Source organism: Chiloscyllium punctatum, chromosome 3 (genome assembly GCF_047496795.1).
Source record: "Chiloscyllium punctatum isolate Juve2018m chromosome 3, sChiPun1.3, whole genome shotgun sequence".
In the NCBI taxonomy this organism is placed as follows: Eukaryota; Metazoa; Chordata; class Chondrichthyes; order Orectolobiformes; family Hemiscylliidae; genus Chiloscyllium; species Chiloscyllium punctatum.
Window position 1 is genome coordinate 64,917,562 of NC_092741.1, and position 17,753 is coordinate 64,935,314.

Consider the following 17,753-nt stretch of genomic DNA (forward strand, 5'->3'; position numbering starts at 1 on the left):
CCGCGACATAACTCGAGAAGATGGTGTTGCATATCCAATGTCAAGGTTCAGGACATCTGCAAAGGGCTAAACAGGAACTTAAAGTGGGAAGGAAAGGATCCAGTTGTCCAGTTAGGATGTGATAACATTAGTAATACTGAGAAGGACTTTCTACTTAAAAGTATGAGGAGCTAGGCACTGATTAAAGAGTAGAACCTCAAGGATAATAATCTCTGAGTAATTTGACAGGACCCACATTAAATTAGTGAAATGAAACCATGCTCAAACACTGCTGTGGGAACCACAAGTTCCAGTTCGTGGGGCACTGGCATCAGTAGTGAAGATTGTGGGGCTGCACTTTTGGGGTGGTCTTCACTTGATCTGTGGTGAATGGCAACCAGAAGTTTCTCCTGGTGGATTTGATAAGACAAATAAAGAGGACAAGGTCCTCTCCAGCCCCGTTTGAAATGGTTGTGCACATGCTTCTCTTAGAATTAGATAAGCTAAAAGAGATATTAGCAAGGTTATATGAGCACATTGTGCTTTGATAGACACAGATAGAAATGTGAATCCCCAGAGCTATGATCATTCATGTCTGTTATAATTAAGGAAATTGTGATATGGGAGAATTTGAGAATGATGGCTTGAATTGTGATTCTGTATCATCAAAGACTGAATGGTGATGCAAATCAATAAGGCATTATATGGTGTGTGTGCCTGAGGTATATATGAGGTATCCATCCTGAAGAAACTTTGTTGATCTCTGCAACCTGCTCCATCCAGGGTGCTTTTATCACCCAATATGGCCTCTTGTTGCCAACGCTCGGGAAAGGTGCTTCCCATCTCACTGGAACACCTTCAGGTGAACATTTAGTGAGGCATTGTTGAACAATGGTGCTGGTTTTCATTGGGCCAATACGAGGAGGTGGGGATTGAGTGAAACTCTTGGATTGCACACAGTGAAATACTCTGTGGATGCCTTTTAAACATATAGCCTGGAATTTGGAGTCCAGAAGTCCGTAGACAGGGGCAGAACTTTCTTCGCACCTACCCATAAAATTTGTCATTTTACCAACACCTGTGAGCATACTCATATGTGGAAGCATGACACCTAAACATAAGTATCTCCCGTTATCAGGCCTGCCAATCCGTGAGACAATCAAAACAAGGTACAGCCCAATACCTCTTTACACTTGTCCAGAACTATGATTCTATTCAGGAACAGCATTCACAGTGAGAACATCTTGAGACATTTTCCACTTGGGTTTTAAATAAGCTTGCATGCATGGGTCTGTTTTAAGTAACATTAGCAAAAGGAAAGGACTCCAGAAAGCAAACTAGACAAACAATGCCAGTTTTTTTTAAAATTAGTCTTTCAATAGTTTGCAGAAAGGTTTAAAACATATTTCTGAACGTAGCACCGCAGCCATGTGCAAATGCATTATTTTAAAATTTATTACAATGAATTATCATGTTGAGAGCAATGACCGTAGGATATGGAGAGAGTTCACAGCAGACAACTATGAAATGATGTATAATTTTTTATTCCAAAAGTGAAATTGCCTGCTTAACTAATAACCAGGTTTTATGCCACGAAAAATAGCTCAGCCTCAATGTTATTAGTGTCATTGCGCAAGCCAGAGAAAAACTTATTACAGAGTTGAGATAAAGTAATTACAAATGTTTGATTACTGTTGGCACTCTCAAACTGCCAGTGCCAGAAGCACAAAAGTTTGAATTTTCCACCAAAGCTGACCTTTGTTGATGTATAAAATGTGCTGCCAGGAGTGGAAAATGGGCAAGTGTTCTTTTCCATTGGAACTTTACAGACATTAATGCCCATTCTATTTTTCTGGCTTCATTTTTATTGGCCTAGGGAAATATCTGCCCCTTTTTCACCATCCGTGTAAATTGAGCTGTACGATTGGAAATAAATGAAATGGCCCATTTTCCAACATTTTTAACCCTTTTGTACCAGATTATATTCTCATTGAATAGCCACCGAGGGAAAGGAAAGGTAAACATAAAGAAATCTGCAGTGATGTTTAGAATTTCCAGATACTTGAATAGGCAATAAATGTGTATGACTTTTATTTTTACTGTTCACAAAATTAATGAATTGTTGTAGCGCAGAAGGAGGTCATTCAGCCCATATCTCCAGTTGTCCTTGGAACAATGCTTCTGTGTTGGTTTTTATTAAAAAAGCTTAAATTAATAATATCACATGCTGCATGTGCTCCCACAAGCTAGGGCTCATTTCCACTGTAGTCACCACAGTATCAGTCGGTTTACATCTCACACATGTTACCGATAAATTCCAGGTTTCCATTGAGGTAATCAATAAGATTAACTCAACCATTCAACATTGTCCAAAAGCATTAAAATAGGGACATCATGGCCTAGATTTTTCATGAAGAAAATATGAGGTGAATAATATTGATTGTTATAGTGAAAATTGGACAACAAATTTTTGGAATGCACATGTGTCAAGTTAAATGTGAAAATTCAGAAGTTTCCATTCGAGTTACCTCAGTCCTTCACAGGCTTGAGAATGAGATTAATAAAAAGCTGTGAAATCATCATGTTTGCCAATTTTGTGAACTCTAAATATGACAGAAAAGGTTAGAGTTGGTGCATAGTTACTGCGGAACAATATTTCTGCACTGAAAACTAAATTTTCATCAGTGTGAAATCTCATCCCTTCAGCTGTTAGAAACTTAAGTCCATGCCGACCAGATATCCTAACCTAATTTAGTTCCTTTTGTCAGATTTCTATGAGATCTCCCCTTATTCTTCTTAACTCCAGTGAACACAATCCTAACTGATTCAAACCCTCCACATACGTCAGTCCTGCCATCCCAGGAAATAATGTGGTCAACCTTCACTCTACTCCCTCTACAACAAGAACATCATTCTTCAGATAAAAGAGACCAAAACTGCACACAATATAGCAGGTGTGGCCTCACCAATGCCTTGTATAATTGCAGCAAGACATCCTTTCTGTATTTGAATTTTCTCACTATGAAGGCCAACATAGTTTGCCTTCTTTACTGCCTGCTGCATCTACGTGCTTACTTTTAGTGACTGGTGCAAGAGGATACCAAGATCTCATTAAAATATTTCCCTCTCTCAATTCACAGCCATTCAATAAATAATCTGCCTTCCTATTTTTGCTATCAAAGTAGATATCCTCACACTTATCCACATTATACAATGCATTTACTCACTGACTCAACCTGTCCCAATCAGACTGCAACATCTCTGCATCCTCCTTACAGCTAACTCTTCCACCACCTCTGTGTCATCTGCAAATTTTGAGCTATTATATTTAGTTTTCTCATCTAAATCATTAGATTGTGAATAGTTGGAGTCCAAGAACCAATTCCTATAGTATTCCAGTAATCACTGCCTGCCAGTCAGAAAAAGACTAGTTATTCCAACTTGTTTCCTGCTAGAACTTTCCTATCCATCTCAATACATTACTCCCAATCCCGTGTGTCATGAAGTTAAAGGAGTGTACTGTACCTTTAAGAGACAGTGAAAGCTGTTTTGCACTGAGAGCTTGTAGGAACTGGTCATGCGATTGACTAGCAGTCTCTGACATTGGAAAATTGAAAATATATAACATTTGGCTATGAAACGAATGCCTGAGTTTTGGTTGCTGTTTTGGCAGCATTCAAATTGAACTAATCAGTTTAACTTATGCCCAGGATACTAAAAAGCAATCGATTTTGAATTTATTGTTTTGCCAGCATCAAACCAATGAGATCAGCTGATGCTGGGTTTATAAAGAGCAGGTATTTTGACAGTTAGACAATGAGACCAACTGCCATAGACAGAGTAACTACCAGCAAAACACTGTCTATCAAAGAAACCTTTTTCATATGAAACGCCTTTGCAGCAAAAGACCGAAGATGACCAGAAATCTTCAGCCAGAGGGAGACAGACACTGACGACAGCTACTGTGTGATTTTAAAATTACGTTGATGTAATTTTAATATGGACATTTATTGGAACAGTATATTGTTATCGAGTTGGAGGCAGATAACAAACATTTAAGAGAAAGGAGGCTTAGAGTTGTAAATAGTTGTTTTCTAATGTTCATTCTTAGAGTTAAAGAATAAATTGATATTCTGTCTTTAAATAGTGGAAGTTGGGAGTTCTCTTTTGCTCATACTTTAACAGATTATGCAGCGAGGTGAGCTTTTTTGGATGTTTGGTTTAATTAGCAGAGGGGTCCCCCATTGTGTTGTAACACATATGCTTACACTTTACACATTAATCTCTGATGTTGGACTTTGTCAAAAGTCCTGAAAGTCGAAGTAAACCACATCCACTGGCTCCCTCCAATCGACTCTATTAGTTACATCCTTGAAGCATGATTTCTCTTTTGTAAATCTGTGGTGATGTATCGGACTCCACCATAATGCTCTGTTATGAACTTCTTGATAACGGGCTCCAGCATCTTCCCACTCCTTTTGTCAAACATAATGATCGAGAATTCCCTGATTTCTCCCCACCTCCTTTGTTTTAAATAGCGGGGTTACATTAATTATCTGTAGGAACTGTTCTAAAGAATCTTGGAAGATGACCATCAATGCATCCATTATTTGTAGGATGTGTTCCTTCAGTATTCTGGGATGTAGATTATCAAGACCTAGGGATTTATCAGCCTTTCATCTCATCAATTTCTCCAAGAGCATTTCCCTACCAATATGGATTTGTATGAGTTTCTCCTTCCATGAAATCCTGCGTTCCCCATCATTCCTGACATATTTGTGAAGACAGAAACAAAGTATGAATTTGTGAATATAAGAATAGGAGCAGGTGTAGGTGACTTAGTCCCTTGATCCTGCTCTGCCATTCAAAAAGGTTGAGGCTGAATCTCCTCTGAACTGCTTCGCTTGCATTTTTTTTCCTTTCTGAAATATAGAGACCACTCCAGGACACAGTGCTCCAAATATGGTCTCAACAATGCCTTGTACAACTGAAGCCTAACTCCCTAAATTTGTGCTCATTTCCCCTCATAGAACATTCCAATGTTACAACACCCACTGTTCCCAATGTTGGTGCCACTAACCAGAATCTACTTCTCGCACATAAATTGATTTCTTTAATCTTGTGTGACCTATTCTAATTTGTACTTTGTTCATGTAGTAATCTAGTGATTACTACCTTTGAAGGCCTGCTTTCTAATGTAGCTTCCCATCGTGATAATGCAGAATCTGCTTACATCAATTATGTCATCATGGACAGGTGGCTTCTCTGTCTACTGTAAATTTCCTTTCAACTCTGGTCTGACAGCTTAGACCCCGACATTGATCAGGTAATGCAGCCTTCGAAATATTGCTCTTGGCTGCAGAGAACAGTATCATTTCCCCTTACTATAAATCTGCTACATTTCTTTTCATCTCCCACTTCAATGGCTGCCATGATCAGTTAACTCATCCACACTGAAGTCCCCCAACCTCAGCCAAACAAACTTAAAGAAGCTCCTATAAAAACAAAATACTGCTCCTGCGGGAAATCTAAAACAAAAACAGGAAGTGCTGGAGAAACTCTGCATCTATGGAGAGACAAACAGGCTCAACTTATACGTTTCTTCTTCACAGCTGAAGATGTATGTACTTCCCTTCTTGCCCCAACTCTCTTACACACACAACTCCCAGCACTTCATTCAAAGTAGCACTGCATTTAGATAAAAGGAAAAAGGAGACATATGTAAAGTTTGGAAAGCTGAAATCATGACTATAAAGGAAGCAAGAAAGAACTTAAACAAGGAACTAGGAGGGCTAAAAGGGGCCATGAAATATCCTTGGCAAGCAGGACTAAAGGGAATCCTCAGGCATTTTATACATATATTGGGATCAAGAGGATAGAGAAGGAAAAGGTAGGTTCACTTAAGGAAAAAAGTAGGAATTTATGCGTGAAGCAGAGGAAGTGGATGAGATCCTTAATGAGTAATTTGCATCAGTATTCACTAAGGCGAAGGACATGGGTGATAGTAAGTTTAGGGAGAAGTATGTTGATATTCCAGGGCATTTCGATATTAAGAAGGAGAAGGTTCCAGGTATCTTGAAAAACATTAAGATAGATTAGTCCCCAGGGCTTCATGGAATCTATACTGAGGGAGATGATTTCTGAAGGTAGGGCTGTGGACGTTGTCTATGTGGACTTTCCTAAAGCAGTTGACAAGCTCTCTCATGGTAAGCTGGTCCAGAAGGTTAAATCATATGGGATCCATGGTGAGTTGGTAAGTTAGATACAAAATTGGCTTGGTCATAGGTAGTTGTGGAGGAATGCTTTTCTAACTGGAGATCTGTGGTCAGTCATAATCTGCAAAGACAAATGCTGGAACCTCTGTTATTTTTAATATATATCGATGATTTGGAAGAATATGTAAATGGTCTGTTCAGTAAGTTTGCAAATGACATGAAAATTGGTGGAATTGTGGATGGTGAAGAAAGTATCAAAGAATACAGCAAGATATAGATCAGGGCAGGTGGTAGAAACAGACACAAGAGTATCATTTAAGAGGCATTTGGACAGACACATGAACAGCAGGGAAAGGAGAGAAATGGACCTTGTGTAGGCAGATGGGATTAGTGTAGAAAGGCACAATGAATGGCTTTGATATGGTGGACTGAAAGGCCTGTTCCTGTACTGTATTAATGTGTACTCTATGTTTGTATCTTCAGCTGAAGGTACCAAAAACAGTATGACCCTAATCAACTATGTTCATCTTTTCAAGTAGAGAATTGTATATCCTTGTTTAAGGCTGGGTGAAACTGTGAATTTAAATAGTAATTTTTAGTTAAATGCTATATGTGAAGAACAAAAAAAATTAGATTTTTTAGAATATGATTAATACTCATTTTACTTGTTAAGCTTCCAACACTCTGTTCAAAATTGCACACCATGTTTTTGTATTTAAGATATATTTCTTGCTCTGGATTTGACAATTATCAGGAATCCAATTGGTTTCAGTATGGACTTTGTACAAGATGCACTGCAGCAGTTCACCAACTCTCTCTCCATAGCTCCCTCCAAATCCACAACCTTGACCATTTAGAAGAAAAAAGTGACAGACACATGAGAGCATCATCACCTTCAAGTTCCTCTCCAAGCCGTATATCAAACTGACTTGGAATTACATTGACATTCCTTCAGGATCACTGGGTCAAAATTCTGACATTTCCTTCCTAACAGCACTGTTGGGGTTCCTACATCAGGTGAATAGTGGTGGTTCAAGAAGGTGGTTGGGGATTAGCAACAACTTTTGGACTTGTTGGTGATGTTCATCTCCCATGTCAGAATAAAGAGAAGAGCCATGTTTGCCTTGATCACACATACCACAGATTTTCTGTAGATGGTACCAAACTGAATAAGATATTCAGTGACAGTGAATTACTGCTATAAAACTGTACCTGTCAGCAAGGTAAATGTTGACCACACAATACTAGTCATTGTGTATTTTCATCTACTGTTTAGTATCATTAGGTAAGGGCAATGCAATTTTAAAATTCCACCATGTCTTGATAAATTGTTTCCATTAACATTACCAAGGAATGCTTGATTTAAGTGAACTTGAACTTTTTAGCAAGGCAAGCCAGCTTGCAAGTTTCAATGAGCTTGAGTGAATGTGCAAATGGGATTCTTGGAAGTCAGCAAGTAGATTGTGTGAAAGTCCAAACAAATTCAAGGCCAACTCATTTTCACCTATTCAGGAAGGGTCACCCGATCTGGAACATTAACTTTGCTTTCTCTCCACAGATGCTGACAGATTTGCTGAACTTTTCCAGAAATTTCTGTTTTTGTTTACAATTTACAGCATTTGTAGTTCTTTCGGATACTTTCATTTGTTCACCTACCTATTGTCCCCATTATGAGCTTTTCTTCTTCCTCAGTTTAATATGAACCACTCCTTGGTCTGCTTAATCTTCTTTCTCTCTGTGTGTGCTCTGTCCCCGTGCATCTATTCACTAATTCCCTTCCCCCAACCCCTGTCATCACCTTTTCCTAGCTAATTTCAATTCTGAAGACGATCAGTGGACTTGAAACATAACTCTGCTTTCTCTCTGCAGAAGCCTGCCAGTCCTGCTGAGTCTCTCCAGCAATTTCTGTTTTGGTCTAAAACACTTTACTGTTGCCCAAGCATCACAATGAAAGCAACCTTTTAGGATGGTAACTTGAGAGAGAATTTTGACAGGAACTGTGATTCGACATGTAGCAAAAACTTTACAAATATTCTACTCGAGGCATGGTGGCATCAAAAGAATCTTCAAGAGTATTTCTGGTAGGAGGCTATTATCTTCCATTATTGCTCATTCCACCAGAGACCTCAGATGAACATTGGTGCAATTAATTTGATGTGTCTCAAAGGCAGATTATGTTTTACAAAAGACTTCAGTGATGTTGTACTTTGTGTCTATTGCAGTAAATGTGCTCTGAGTCAGCAATACTCTATCCACTGCTGCTACTCGTCTTCCGAGATGGTGATATGTCAAGAAAGTATCCACAGACAATGCCATAACTAAGACTCATAACCCTTCACTATAACTAAGTAAAACGCTGGGCCTACACCATGACAAATGTTCAGAATTGTGAGTCATGAAGCAAAAAAAAACTTCAAAACCGCATTCAAGTTGTGGAAATCACAATGACCCAGACTTCACCAAAGCGATGAGAGTCATATTGTCAGAACTTACACCATAATTCCTCCTAAACTGATGGCTACTCTGTACTCTGCAATGTACGACTGCAACATATGTCTTGGAGTTGAGCCATGTTCCAGGTAAGAGTCAAGTGTGGGAGGGTTGGACTGTTCAGTTGGGTCTGGGGTGACTGGTCTGACATGGGGTTCGTCCAGAATTGGGGGATATGTTTTGGTTTGGGTTGATTCAGGTTGGATCCAGAACGGTGGAATAGTATTGACTCCAGGAGGGTTGAGATGGTAATATTAGATTTCTAGGCACCAATGGCATGGTGCAAACCATCTTTGACCAGCATTTAAGGCCTAAGCATGTTCGCTCTGCATGCATTGTAAACACGTAAAGAAAAGATTACAAATCAAAGCTGGAATTTAAGAGCTTCATGTATTTGCCCCATCAATATCATATTAAACAGACGTGGATTCCATGCTTTCACCCATGAGACTGACACTGATTCTGCTCATCCTGGGTGGTGGCCAAACCATTTTCCAGTTGAATTTGCATTTCAAAGAACAGCAAGTGATGGCAGGGAACTGGGCACATGGTGGACACCACCAGAACTGGCTTCAGTTTGATCGTGAGGCAACCCCCCTCCACCGTCAACCAAGATGTATCTATGTCTCCTTATTTTAATCAGTAGGGAATCAAGGTTTATGGGGAAAATGCAGGAAAGGCAGGATCTTAAGAAATGTCAGATCAGCCAGGATCATATTGAATAGCAGATCAAACTCAAGAGGCTGAATGGCCTACTCCATATGCTATTTCCACTGTACTTATACTTTGCACTATGTCCATAGCTATTTCACCTACAATCTTCCATTGGATACCTATCACTCTGCTTCCACCAGGTCTCCTTGTCCCCAGCACTACACACTAATGACGCCCATCCTGGACTCCATGCTCCTCCTGTGCAGTCCAAGGTGGTATTTACTGCCAATAAAACCCCCTCCTGTAGCCTACCAACTGCTGTTTGGCCTAACCCACTGTATACCTAGAGTTTATGCTTCATTAATGTTCTTGTCCCCAGTTCAACAAATGCCTCTGCTCCCCCCGCCCCCGCAATATTGACTCTCTCCTCCCTTTTGACAATGATCCCTCCCCTGCCCCTACACCCCCATTTGTAGTCTCTACAATAACCAACACACAAACCTCAGAACTGCATTCAAGGTAAGCCTCTGACTAACTTCAATGAGTGTCACATAGACAGGCCAGAACAGACCCTTGACTATCGGCCTTAGTACCTCCTGAACTAACTGTAAGTGATAGTCCTCCAAGACTGACCATTTCCCACTACTCAGACTAGGGTCATATTCAGTGATGGTTTTGCCCAAGTAGAAAACAAACTGTAGTCAAGCCCCTGGACTATGTGTGGACTGTGCTGTGACTGAAAACACTGAGACTCCCTAGTCAACAACAGTCCTCCTTAGCTCAACTGAGGACTAGGCCCAACCCACTTTCCAACATAACCATTTGTTTGAATAAATGTGTTTGCATGCAGGCAGCTGGCACATTTTGTAAGCCTTACATTAACATCTCATGGTGCCACCAAGAAATATGAATTCCACTCACCCACACCCACACACCTTCAACCCCATCTCAGAGATATATCTTCAGCAGCCATCTTTATAATCTATTGTTTTGTTTATTTCTAGCTAAATACTTTCAGGCAAATTAAGAAGTCATGTTTCCTTTTCCTTTGTGCAAGATCCTCTGCAATATTTATATCCTGTACTGTGGCTTTGACCTTCCTGCTAGCTTTTCTACAAATATTTCTTCCTTTATTCCAATACTTTGTTTTCGTTTGACCTAGGAATATATCTATCCAGATTGCAAAGCCTTGTCTGTTAATACTCTCCAGATAATTATTGCCAAGCTCAGATTCTACATATGTCTGTAGTTTCCTTGAGGGTAGGTTTCTCCTTGCACAGCACTTGTGCTCTCCCTGCAGGATCTCTCATGCCTCATGTAATCCTATGTCTTTCAGTTTTCTAAACTTACAGGATTCACCTCACTGTGTCAGTACATTCATACAATGATCAATAGTTTCCCTCTTTCCCTGGCCTCTGATATTGAACAAATACTGTTCAAAAGTACGCTTAATATGAAGTACAAAGTGTATCTTCAAAGCCTTCAAAATCTTTGCAGTATGGCTTTCTGCTCCTCATTGAGATGTAGACCACAATGTCTTCCGCAGAACTCTTTCTCCTCTACTACTAGCACTTGTTCTCCTTGTATTTGCTTGGTCTTTTTTACTGATCTGTAGGTGTTTCACAGTTCCATCACTGAGAATGGAAACATTTCAATTACGTTGCACGTCTCCTTTTATTTCCACAGCAGCAAGAAACTGAGAATTCACAGCCATTCTGATTTAACCACCAGTTAAAAGTTGCTTAATTCTTCACTGCCGTTTCACTTCTCTGTCGCCAGCTCTGAAAATTCAATCAATCTCATCATCACACTTCTAAGATCATGTTTCAAGTAACATATTTAATAGCTGCCATGAGGAAGGGTGAAAGCATTTACTGGAGATATTGAGCTCACATTACTATGGCTAGTTAGCTAGCATGCTACGTAAAAATGCATTTGTCCAAACACTCCGGAGATGTGACGGTCAGTTTTATAGTTAGCCAAGAGATAGATAATTTGTCTAAGTTTTCCTGGCTAATTATTAAGTTAAGCAATCCTCCAAAGTCTCAGGTTAAAACTCAAAATGCAATTTATGCTCTGAGGCACAAAGGAAACCTGGACTTTTCTGCCTTAGTGGTCTGTGCAATCACTCACCATTTACTAATTAAGCTTCTTTTCTTTATTCTTCCTGCCAAAATGGACAACTTTACAATTGTACACATCACAGGTAAGTCAAATCTTGCCCTCTCACTTAACCTATCTATATCTTTGTGTAGCCCCTTGTGTTCTCTTCACAACTTACTTTCCGATCTATCTTTGTTTCAAAACTTAAAAAAAAGCATAAGCTGCATCTGGTCAATGGCAATTACTTGTTGCTCTGTTTAAAAAAAGTGCCCACTGCTGGCTGAATAGTCAAAGGGAAATGTTTCCAATGTGCTAATAAGCCCACTGATATCCCAGACTGAGAATGTGATGACATGAGGTGTGAGGAAGGAGTGCAGGACTGCTGGGAAGGTGAGTATAACAGTTTAAAACACTTACATCGGGTGTCAGGGCCTCCATTTGCCGAGAGGTGTGAGGGAGGAGCGCAGGACTGCTGGGAAGGTGAGCAAAAAGAATTTTTTGAACAGAGCGATGAGGAGAGAGGATGGAGAGAAACGAGGGCTGCCGGGAAGTTTTTAAGTGGGTGAGATCTAGAGCATGGAACAGTACTTGGGGCTATGATGTTGTGGCCATAACAGAGATGTGGGTTTCACAGGGGCATGAATGGTTGCTTGATTAGATTAGATTACTTACAGTGTGGAAACAGGCCCTTCGGCCCAACAAGTCCACACCGCGCCCGCCGAAGCGTAACCCACCCATACCCCTAACCTAACACTACGGGCAATTTAGCATGGCCAATTCACCTGACCTGCACATCTTTGGACTGTGGGAGGAAACCGGAGCACCCGGAGGAAACCCACGCAGACACGGGGAGAATGTGCAAACTCCACACAGTCAGTCGCCTGAGGTGGGAATTGAACCCGGATCTCCGGCGCTGCGAGGCAGCAGTGCTAACCACTGTGCCACCGTGCCACCCAATTTGATGTTCCAGGGTTTAGGATGCTTAAAAAGAACAGGGAGGGTGAAAAAAGAGGAGGGGGTGTAGATTTGTTAATCAGAGAGTGCATCACGGCTACAGAAATGAAGGTTGTTGAGGAAGGTTTGTCTACTGAGTCAGTATGGGTGGAAGTTAGGAACAGCAAGAGAACAACCACCTTACTGAAGGTTTTCTACAGATGCCCTAATAGCAGTAGAGAGATTGAAAAACTCATAGGCGGGCAGATTTTGGAAAAATGCAGATGTAGCAGGGTTGTAGTTATGGGTGATTTCAACTTTCCCAATACCGACTGGAACCTCCTAAGTGCAGATGGTTTGGATGGAACTGTTTTTGTCAGGTGTGTTCAGGAGGGTTTTCTTACTTAGTATGTAGACAGGCCGATGAGGGGAGAGGCCATTTTGGATTTGGTGCTCAGCAATGAGCCAGGACAGGTGTCAGATCTCGTGGTGGGAAAACACTTTGGTGACAGTGATCACAACTGCCTCACATTTACCATAGCTTTGGAGAGGGAAAGGAACAGTGACCAAGGGAAGATATTTAATTGGGGAAAATGAAATTATGACGCTATCATACAGGAGTTAGGAAGTACAGACTGGGAGCAATTGTTCCACAGAAAGGTACAATAGACGTGTGGAGACTGTTTAAGGAGCAGTTGTTGCAGTGATGCATGAATTTGTTCCTCTGAGACCGGTAAGAAGGGGTGAAGATGAAGGAACCTTGGATGACAAGAACAGAGGAGCTGCTCATGAAAAGGAAGAAGGCAGCTTACGTAAGGTGGAGGAAGCAAGGATCTAGCACAGCTTTAGAGGATTACAGGCTTGCTAGAAAGGAGTTCAGAAATGGACTGAGGAGAGCCTGGAGGGGGCACGAGAAAAGCTTGGCAAGAAGGATTAGGGAAAACCCAAAGGCATTTTACTCATACGTGAAGAATAAGAGAATGTCAGGGCCGATCAGGGATAGCGTGGGGAACTTGTGTGTGGAGTCTGAGCAGATACGGGAAGCCCTAAATGAGTCTTTGCTTCAGTTTTCACTAAGGAAAGGGACCTTATTGTGAATGAGAACTTTGAGGAGCTGGGATACAGGCTTGACCAGATCAAGATTGATGAAGTTGATGAGCTGGAAATTTTGGCAAACATTAAGATTGATAAGTCCCCAGTGTCAGACCAGATTTACCCTAGGTTGCTCTGGGAAGCAAGAAAGGAAGTTGCTAAGCTGCTGGCAAAGATTTTTGCCTTCTCACTCTCCATGGGAGTCATACCGGAGGATTAAAAGGAGGCAAATGTTGCTCCTCTTTTCAAGAAGGGTAAGAGGGAAATCCCAGGCACTTACAGACCGGTCAGTCTTACGTCTATGGTCAGCAAAGTTTTGGAAAGAATACTGACTGATAGGATTTATGACTGTTTGGAAAAGCATAGTGTGATTAAAGGCAGTCAGCATAGCTTTGTGAGGGGCAGGTCATGCTCACAAATCTTATTGATTTCTTTGAGGAGGTGACAAGACAGGTCGAAGGTTGAGCAATGGGTATGGTGTATATGGATTTCAGCAAGGCATTAGATAAGTTCACCATGATAGATTCATTCATAAAGTCAGGAATTAAGGGATACAGGGAGATTTGCCTATCTGCATCAGAATCGGCTGGCTGACAGAAGGCAGAGAGTGGTTGTAGATGTGCAGTATCCTGCCTGGATGTCAGTGTTGAGTGAGGTCCCACGGGGCTCTGTTCTTGGGCTTCTGCTCTTTGTAGTTTTTATAAATGACTTGGATGAGGAGGTTGACACAAAGGCTGAAGGTGCCATTGATAGTATCGATGGCTGCTGCAGGCTGCAGTGCGACATAGACAGGATGCAGAGCTGGGCTGAGAAACGGCAAATGGAGTTCAACATGAATAAATGCGCAGCGATACATTTTGGAAGGTTGAGCTCAAATGCTGAATATAGGATTAAAGGCAGGATTCTTGGCAGTGTGGAGGAACAGAGAGATCTTGGTGCTCAACTATATAGATCCCTCAAAGTTGCCACCCAAGTGGATGCGATTGTTAAGAAAGCATATGGTGTTTTGGCTTTCATTAACAGGGGGATTGAGTTTAAGAGCCACGGGATTTTGCTACAGCTCCCTGGTGAGACCACACTTGGAATATTGTGTCCAGTTCTGGTCACCCTAGGCTTTGGACAAGGTGCAAAGAAGGTTTACCAGTATGCTGCCAGGACTGGAGAGCTTGCCTAATGAAGAAAGGTTGACTAAGCTCGGATTTTTCTCTCTGGAGCGAAGGAGGAAGAGAGGTGACCTGATCGAGGTATGCAAGATAATGAGAGGAATGAATAGAGTCAATAGCCAGAGAATTTTCCCCAGGGCAGGACTGGAATAAGGGGTCATAGTTTTAAGATATTAGGAGGAAGGTATGGAGGGGACGTCAGAGGAAGGTTCTTTACACAGAGAGTTGAGAATGCATGGAATGTGTTGCCAGCTGTGGTGGTGGAAGCAGAGTCATTGGGGACATTTAAGCGACTGCTGGACATGCACATGGAGAGCAGTGAGTTGAGGGGTGTGTAGATTCAGTTATTTTACTTTACATTAGGATTAATCCTCGGCACAACATCATGGGCCAAAGGGCCTGTTCTGTGCTGAACTTTTCCATAGCTATATCTATGAATAAATAAGGACGATTCTTGTATTTTGCTTGACTTTAGAATACTTGTACGCACTCCAAAGTGAGCAAACAATATTCATTCATTAATGGTTACAAATGGCCATATCTGTGAAACTCTCTTTTATGAAAATTTTTCAGTTCAGGATCTTCATTTTACATGTGAGAACAAAAGTCCTTGCTGACAAGGACTTTATATCGTCAATAGCCACAGGTGAGGTGCTGCAAGACTGGAAGTTGGCTAACATCGTGATACTGTTTAAGAAAGGTGGTAAAGAAAAGCCAGGGACTGATGAGTCTGACATTGGTGGTGGGCAGGTGGTGGAGTGAATCCTGAGGGACAGGATTTACAAGTACTTGGAATGGCAAGGACTGATTAGGGATAGTAAATATGGCTTTATGAGTGGGAAATTGTATCACACGACTTGACTAATTTTTTTGAAGAAGTAACAAAGAGGATTGATGAGGGCAGAGTGGTGGATATGATCGACATGGATTTCAGTAAGGCATTCAACAAGGTTCCTCATGGTGGACTGGTTAGGCCATGTTGCATACACACAGGAAACTGGTGAGACCACGATTGGAATATTGCATACAGTCCTGATCTCCATGCTATAGGAAGGATTTTGTGAAACTTGAAACAAGATGTTGCCAAGGTTGGAGGGTTTGAGTTATAGGAGGAAGCTGAATAGACTGAGCTTATTTTGCCTGGTGTGTTGGAGGCTGAGAAGGGCCTTATAGAGGTTTATAAAATCATGAGGGATATAGATAGGGTAAATAGACAAGGTCTTTTTCCCGGGGTGGGGTAATCCAACATTAGAGGGCATTGGTTTAAGATGAGAGGGGAAAGATTTAAAAGGGACGTAAGGGGCAATTTTTCAATGCAGAGGACGGTGCATGTATGGAATGGGCTGCCAGAGGAAGTGGTGGAGGCTGGTAAAATTGCAACATTTAAAGGCAGCTGGATGGGTATATGAATAAGAAGGGTTTGGAGGGAAATGCTTGCAAATGGGATGAGGTATTTGAGATACTTGGTCAGCATGGACAAGTTTGACTGAAGGATCAGTTTTTGTGCTGTATATCATGATGACTCTCTGACTCTATGACTTAAGGGGAAACTAAACTAAGTTGCTGATGATTTCTTTAAATGTTACCATGGTGCTTAAAGTATGTTTGGTTCTGCAAACTTTGAGCTGAACTTTTGGCTGAACGTTGAGCTCCAAAATAGCAATAATTCATGCTGCTTTAAATCATTATCTGCATCTTCCAGCAAATGTTCACCATACATAGGCCATAGAATATAGAACATTACAATGTAATACAGGCCCTTCAGCCCTTGATGTTGCGTCGACTGTCATACCAAGCTGAAGCCCATCTAACCGACACTATTCAATGTACGTCCATATGCTTGTCCAATGACGACTTAAATGTACTTAAAGTTGACGAATCTACTACCGTTGCAGGCAAAGCATTCCATACCCTTACTACGTTCTTAGTAAAGAAACTACCTCTGACATCTGTCCAATATCTATCACCCCTCAATTTAAAGCTATGCCCCCTCGTGCTTGCCGTCACCGTTTTAGAAAAAGGCTCTCCCTGTCCACCCTATCTAACCCTCTGATTATCTTATATGTCTCTATTAAGTCACCTCTCAACCTCTTCTCTCTAACGAAAACAGCCTCAAGTCCCTCAGCCTTTCCTTGTAAGACCTTCCCTCCAAACCAGGCAACATCCTAGTAAATCTCCTCTGCACCCTTTCCAAAGCTTCCACATCCTTCTTATAATGCGGTGACCAGAACTGTACACAATACTCCAAGTGCGGCTGCACCAGAGTTTTGTACAGCTGTAGCATAACCTCATGGTTCCAGAACTCGGTCCTTCTATTAATAAAAGCTAAAACATTGTATGCCTTCTTAACAATCCTGTCAACCTGGGTGGCAACTTTCAAGGATCTGTGTACCTGGACACCGATATCTCTCTGCCCATCTACACTACTAAGAATCTTACCATTAGCCCAGTACGTTGCATTCTGGTTACTCCGACAAAAGTGAATCACCTCATACTTGTTCGCATTAAACTCCATATGCCACCTCTCAGCCCAGCTCTGATGCCAACATCAAATTGGCCTCTGGTACACTGCATATCGCAAGTGTATGTGCCTGCTTAGGATGGTATTTTGGACCTCTAAGGGTACTCATAATGCCCAAGGAATTGTTATTGCTACATCTGATTTCCTTCCATTTTGCTATAGAATCAGACACATGTCTAGACAAGCTGTATCAACAGAACTACAATATCGGCATCTACCTGACATTGTGAAAAATTCACTCGGCTTGTCTTTTTCAGAAACTGAACAAATCCAATGCATTTTATTTCTGTACCATAAACCTACATACAACTATCAATAAAGTGATGGAAGATATTGTTGAACAATGCAACTTGCTGACAAAGAAGCTGCTCACTGAATCTTAATTCCAATTCCACCAAGGCCATTATGCTCTGGACCTCATTACATTCTCCTGTTCCTCTTCCTTTTTCCAGCACTTTTACTTGTTCTCTGTAACCTTTATTCACTCTGTCCACCAGGTTCTTTTTTTCTAAGGTAAAAACAATGACTGCAGATGCTGAAAACCAAATACTGGATTAGTGGTGCTGGAAGAGCACAGCAGTTCAGGCAGCATCCAACGAGCAG